The 5,804-nt window shown below is 60.2% G+C and overlaps 1 pseudogene; it reads right to left on the reverse strand.

Annotated features, from left to right (window-relative positions):
* Positions 1-2,644: 2,644 nt before the first annotated feature.
* On the reverse strand, positions 2,645-5,499 carry LOC147972355 (subtilisin-like protease SBT1.4 pseudogene; annotated as a pseudogene).
* Positions 5,500-5,804: the final 305 nt, after the last annotated feature.

A 5,804-nucleotide genomic window follows, 5' to 3' on the forward strand; every position in this document is an offset into this window, starting at 1 on the left:
ACACTGCTTCTCACAAGTTTGCGCCTCGATCTGTCGCTTGCATCTTCATCGGCTACCCCTCCAACTCCAAGGGATATCGGTGCTACAATCCCGTCTCCCACCGTGTGTTCACTTCTCGGCACGTTTACTTTGATGAGCATGTGTTTCCGTTTCACCAGGTACCCCCGGCTGTTCCTCCCGTCACTGGTGACGCGGGCTCCTCGACGCCTCTCCCAGGGCGCTCGCGCGCCTCTCTTGGCCCGCCCTGGCTTTGAGGCATGCCCCCCGCATGTGGCGCCTCCTACAGCCGCGGCACTGGCGCCCTCGACGTTGGCGCTCGCGGCCCCCACGGCTCCCGTGGCGCCGCCGGTGCCCCTGGCGCCCGCGGCCCCCCGATGCCCCCGACGTTGCCCCCCTCACCCCCCCAGGCGCCCCCGGGGCCCTCTCGGCGCCCCCGGCGCTTGTGGCCGGTCCGGTCACCCACGCCCGTACGGGCATTTTTTGCCCGAGCTCGCGCTACGCCTCGGATGACTACGTCCATGCGGCGTCCACCACTGAGCTGCCGCCGTTGCCGTCCTTCGTTCGAGCCGCTCTTCGTGACCCGCTCTGGATGGCTGCGATGCAAGAGGAGTTTGACGCCCTGTTGCGCAACCGGACATGGCAGCTTGTTCCCCATCCCCGGCACGCCAACGTGATTACCGGGAAGTGGGTATTTAAACACAAGCTCCGTCCTGATGGTACCCTTGATCGCTACAAAGCACGCTGGGTCGTTCGTGGCTTCCGACAGCGTGCTGGCATCGACTTCACCGACACCTTCGCTCCGGTCGTCAAGCCCGGCACGACAGCACAGTTCTCCACCTTGCGGCCTCCCGTGCTTGGCTGGTGCACCAGATGGACGTCTCCAACGCCTTCCTTCATGGACACCTTGAGGAGCAGGTCTTCTGCCAGCAGCCCACCGGGTTTGTTGACCCGGCGCTTCCCGACCACGTGTGCCTGCTTTCGCGGTCCTTGTACGGACTCAAGCAGGCTCCGTGCGCTTGGTACCAATGCATCACGGCGTTTCTCCACCAGCTAGGGTTCCGCTCTACCCGCTCGGACGCCTCGCTCTTCGTCTATCATCAGGGCTCTTACATGGCCTACTTGCTGCTCTATGTTGATGACATCATCCTGACGGCATGTACGGCTGGTCTCCTCAGTCAGCTCACGGCTCGTCTTCGCGCTGAGTTCGCCATCAAGGACTTGGGTCCTTTGCACTACTTCCTCGGTGTCGAGGTGGTGCGCTATCCGGATGGCTTCTTCCTTCATCAGCGGAAGTATGCTCACGAGCTCCTCGAGCGCGCCGGCATGCTTAACGGCAAGCCCGCCGCTACGCCTGTTGATACGAAGGCCAAGCTTTCTGCCACTGACGGTTCTCCTGCTTCGGATGCTGCTTTCTATCGGTCTATCGTTGGTGCTCTCCAGTACCTCACTCTGACTTGACCGGAGATCCACTATGCCGTGCAGCAGGTGTGTCTTCATATGCATGCTCCTCGAGACGTTCACTGGGCCGCCGTCAAGCGGATTCTCCGCTATATCTATGGCACTATGGATCTTGGCATCACGCTTCACGCCTCTGCCAACACCGCCCTCACCGCCTACTCCGATGCAGACTGGGCGGGCTGCCCCGACACTCGTCGCTCCACTTCGGGCTATTGTGTCTATCTTGGACCCTCACTCATCTCGTGGTCGTCCAAGCGGCAGCCTACGGTCTCTCGTTCCAGTGCTGAGGTTGAGTATCGTGCGGTGGCCAACGCCGTCGCCGAGTGTTCGTGGCTTCGCCAGCTACTTCAGGAGCTCTCTTGCCCTGTTGACCGTGCCACAGTGGTCTACTGCGACAACGTCTCGGCGGTCTACCTCTCCGCTAACCCGGTGCATCATCGACGGACCAAGCATATTGAGTTGGATATTCATTTTGTTCGGGAACAGGTGGCCCTTGGCCACATTCGCGTTTTGCACGTCCCTACTTCCCAACAATTTGCCGATATCATGACCAAGGGCTTGCCTACGGCGTCATTTGAGGAGTTCCGGTCCAGTCTTTGCGTCAGCCGCGGTGCCGCTTCGATTGGGGGGGGGGGGGGATGAGTATATGTGTTATGTGCATATTGTGTATTAGGCCCGCCTCCTAGTTCCTTGTATAGTTGAGGTATATGGCCCCATCTTTGTACATCATATATACGTGCCTATGCACGAAGAGCAACACATCGTGCAATTCACATATTCTACACTTTCAATCTCGGGCCTACAACAAGTACAAATGGACAACCAAGTAGCAGGTACTCCTACTGTAATTGGTTTGTTCTATATTTCATTTCACTTCTTAGCCTGATTGACAATATATACCTATCTTCTCCAGGATGCCACCTAATTCTGCAAACAATAATTTCCCAGTTACTACCACCGGTTTAATGAGAGAATCTCAGAAGAAATACACAGATGCAATTGCAAAGATGAAGAGCACAAAAGGCCCGGTCTTTATAACTTTTAAACGGGAGTCCAAGCCTCAACACACCACTAACCCGCTGTCTGGTGGTCATCCATTCTCATCTGTTGCATACACTCTTGAGTATGAAGAGAATGTGACATCATATGTCTGGGTCATAGTAACTGCAGAAGGCACACCTACAAACAACATCAAATATATCTTGTAGGAATATGGTCCATGCTACAAATTGTTGTCTTTATCATACAATATATGGTTCATGCTACAAACTGCTGCAGTTTAATCATACGGTACATAAGAAGTCTATCATTGCCTATATAAGAAGTCTATCATTTTACTTATTCAAAATTCGCAATAAATTTCCGCAGCAACGCGCGGGGTATCATCTAGTATATGTATAAAACGTTTGATACGAGTATTACTTTTGGATGCACTTGATTTTCTGTACATCCTCACATATACATACTATATTGATTGGTTGGTTGATTTTTATGTCGATCTGTATATTGAAGGACATTTGGTTCTAGTTTGGGTCTCGGCTCCCGAAACCTTGGGGACGGCCGGGCCCTTGATGGATCACATGTCCGCAACCTGGCTCGCCGGCCAAGTGATGGTGATGGGGCTCGTCACCGAGTGCTTGCCGTCGCTCCACTCGATCGACCCGAACGTGTGCTTCTCCGTGACGTTCCCAAAGGTTCGCTGCGCGAAGGTGATCGCGTACTCCTGCGTCCCCTGCGTCGCGCTGAACTGCAGCTTCCGCGGCTTCACCGTCACATGCACGCCGGCGGGGCTGGTGATCTTTGGCCTGTACGTAGCCCTGGCGTTGCTGCCGACGTTCCTCACGACGCGGTGCTGCGTGATCGCGCGTTTGTCCGGGCCGAACAACGCCGAGAAGGCCGGGTAATTGAGGTCCCCCGCGGCGGCGGCGCCCACCCGCGTCGAGCAGTTGGTCCCCGCGCTGAACACGGCCATCTGCTCGGTGGTGTAGCCGAGCGCGCACAGGAAGGTGATGTAGTCCTCCGTGCCGGCGTCGTACACCAGGCCTGGATCGGCGGCGCGGTTGGGGTCCACGTGCCCTGCCCCGCGCGCGAACGGCGTGGACGCCTTGCCGGTGGACATGTCCTCGACGACGCCGCCGGCGCTGTCCACGTTGTACGCGGTGGTCATCAGGGCAGACTTGATCGCCGCCGGGCTCCACTTCGGCCTCGCCTGTCGGAGCAGCGCGGCGATGCCGCTCACCAGTGGGCACGATATCGAGGTGCCTGACATGATGTTATACTGCACCCGCCTCATGTCGCCGTCGAGCAGCGAGGGCGAGACGGCGCCTGTCCAAGCGGCCAGTATGTCCACGCCGGGGGCGGTGACGTCCGGCTTGAGGATCTCCGGGACAAGGCGGCTCGGGCCGCGGCTGGAGAAGGATGCCATTCTAGGCGAAGGTGGCGACCGCCCGACGACGGTGCCGCGGAACACGATCGTCCCGACGGGGTATGCTTGCGTGCTTAAGTATTTCTTGATCTTCTCGGCAGCGGCAAATGTGACGGCACTGGCGGGGAGGATATGGGCGCTGGTTCTGGCCTGCCCGCCCTGTGCTTCCTCGCTACCGAGCACCGCTCCGGCGCCACCGGCGAGTTTGACTGCGTATCCTTTCTCTGTCCGCCCATTCACTCCGGGGTCGCACAAAACAATCTTCCCGGCGACCATGGTGGGGTTGAGCTTCCCGACTTCACAGGTTTTAGAGCCCACGTTTCCGCCGTACACCAGTGGTAGCTTTGTCGCCCCAAGCGGCTTGCCGGTGTACAACGAGGTGCCCGTGAAGGTCTCGCCATTGCCGAGAACGACGACGGCAGGGAATTGGCGGTCGATGGTGGACGCGCCGACGGTCAAGAACCACGGCGCAACGTTGACGACGGTGGATTCGACGGGGCCGGAGTTCCCCGCGGAGGCGGAGACGACGATGCCCTTTCTGACAGCATGGAACGCGCCTACTGCGGTGGTGTCTTTGTAGAACTTGCGTGCCTTCCTGGTGCCGAGCGAAGCAGAAATGACGTCGACGCCGTCCGCTATGGCCTCGTCGAACGCGGCGAGGACGTCGGAGCTCGCGCACCCTTGCCAGCACGCTTTGTAGACGGCGATGCGCGCGCCCGGCGCCGCGCCGACGGCTCTTCCCTCGCCGTAGCCGTAGAAGGACGCATCCGGCCCGGCAGAGCCGGCGGCGGTGGAGGCAATGTGCGTGCCATGGCCTTCGGTGTCGAGCGGCGACAAGGACACCGTCTCGGCAACCGCACGGCGACCGCGCGCAGCCTCGTGGCCCTTGCGGAAGAACTTGGCGCCGACGAGCTTGCCGTTGCAGTAGGCGGAAGCGTTGAACTCCGGAGTGGACACGCAGCCGCCGCGGAACGTCCGGGGTGGCGGCGGCAGCGACGGGTCCGCGGCGAAGGACGCGCGGCCGAGCGGGTACACGCCGGTGTCGATGACGCCGATGACGACGTCGACGGCGTCGTTGGACGCCGGGAGCAGCCCGGACGACTCCGAGAGCCGGAGGAAGGAGGGCGTGAGGGTGGTGTGCAGCTCCTGCATGGCGTCGGGCACGACGGCGAGCACGGAGGCCGAGGACGCGAGGCGCGTGGCCTGGCGGGGCGTGAGCCGCGCCGCGAAGCCCGTGGCGGCGTGCGCGTAGGAGTAGAGCACCCTCGGCGCCGGGCGGGAGATCTCCACGGGGACGTGGTCGCGCAGGAAGGAGGCGTATGGCCGGGTGGCCAGCAGGCCGCGCCGCGGCAGCCGGGGCGCGCGCGCCGGCGCGACGTGCACAATGTAGGAGGACATGCGCTCCGTCTCGAGCCCCTCCGCCGGCGTGGCCATGGCCGCATTCGCCGGGCCAGTGATGGCGAGCAGCAGGCACAGGGCCACGAGCGGCGGCGGGATGGTCAGCTCCATGGCTCGATCGATGCAGCCCTCGATCGATCGGGGGCGCTATAAAGCAGACGGGGTGACCAACGGGTGGCAGCACGGGCGCGCACGGAGATGATGGGGTCGAGGTGGGGCTCGTGCTCGTTATCGCTCGCGTGTTATCTTGTTTCACGTGGCTGCCCTGGCCCTACTCCAGATATCAAGTGGACTGTAGTAGTATGTATGTATTCCAAATTAGTACCAGTACGATGCCACTAGAGGTGCCATGTGCGTATTTGTATGGCGGACGCTGCTGCGTCATTCGACGATTTTATCTGCCACACGATCCAACCAACGCGCGGCCCCCTGACGTAAGCTTCCATAGGTAAAACCCTCACGTAAGCTTTTCATACGTGTAGCATTGTCCCGCTCCGATAATGATACATCTACGAATAGAGTA

The sequence above is a fragment of the Triticum urartu genome, chromosome 5A, assembly GCF_056163025.1.
Source record: "Triticum urartu cultivar PI428250 chromosome 5A, HENAU_Tu73, whole genome shotgun sequence".
Lineage (NCBI taxonomy): Eukaryota > Viridiplantae > Streptophyta > Magnoliopsida > Poales > Poaceae > Triticum > Triticum urartu.